Consider the following 750-nt stretch of genomic DNA (forward strand, 5'->3'; position numbering starts at 1 on the left):
TGTTCTGCCAATCATTAATCCTCCCCCACCCCCGCCACACCCCAAGCTGCACTTGGAAAAGGGGCACCTCAACATGCTTGCCCAAAACTCATTTCCAAGGTGGGGTGGCAATGAAAAAGAAAAAAAAAAAAAAGATTCTTTGAACCAAACGAGCCACGTTTCACGAGGCCATGAGCTTTTGTTTTTAGCTTCTAGGTCAGCAGCTGCACAACTTTCTCTGATGCAAGGCGTCAATTTTGTACCAACTAAGTTTGGTTCCCGGGGCAAAGTCTGCAGCAGCAGTCTTCCCTCGCCCCATGTAAACATCCAGGGGGGCACACGCCCCCTCAATGATTGCCCAAGAGCACACGCAGCGGCAGGTGCCACCCTTCCCCCATCCCTACGCCCCCGAAAACGAGCCGCTCACAGCTCCCGCCACCTTTGCTTCAACACCTGGGGCAGTCACCCCGCTCGCCCCCCTTACTGCGCACTGCACAGCCTTGTGGTGCCTCTGGGAAGACCTCAGCGCCTTTGGGAAGACACTGGCTTAATGCCCCCATTTTTTCTTAGCTTCCGCAGAACTAACGGGGACGTTTTCCTGCCGTGCAAGAATACCCTAAAAGACCCCACTGCCGCGTGAAACCTCTGGGGTTATATCAAGGCCTTTTGGCTAAGGAGCCTGCCCCGAGCAAGGGGCGCAAGGAAGGTCCCTGCCAGCCCCGGGGTGCCCCTCGGCGGAGCAGCGCTGCTCGGGCAGAGGCCGGCGGGGAC

At 57.2% G+C, this 750-nt stretch overlaps 1 protein-coding gene across 1 annotated transcript in view; it reads right to left on the reverse strand.

Moving 5' to 3' along the window:
* CARS2 (cysteinyl-tRNA synthetase 2, mitochondrial) overlaps positions 1-750 on the reverse strand; it is a 69,823-nt gene that overhangs the window by 51,823 nt on the left and 17,250 nt on the right. The gene's annotated exons all lie outside the window — the stretch shown is intronic.

This window comes from Alligator sinensis, unplaced genomic scaffold (genome assembly GCF_000455745.1).
Source record: "Alligator sinensis unplaced genomic scaffold, ASM45574v1 scaffold288_1, whole genome shotgun sequence".
NCBI classification, from domain to species: domain Eukaryota; kingdom Metazoa; phylum Chordata; order Crocodylia; family Alligatoridae; genus Alligator; species Alligator sinensis.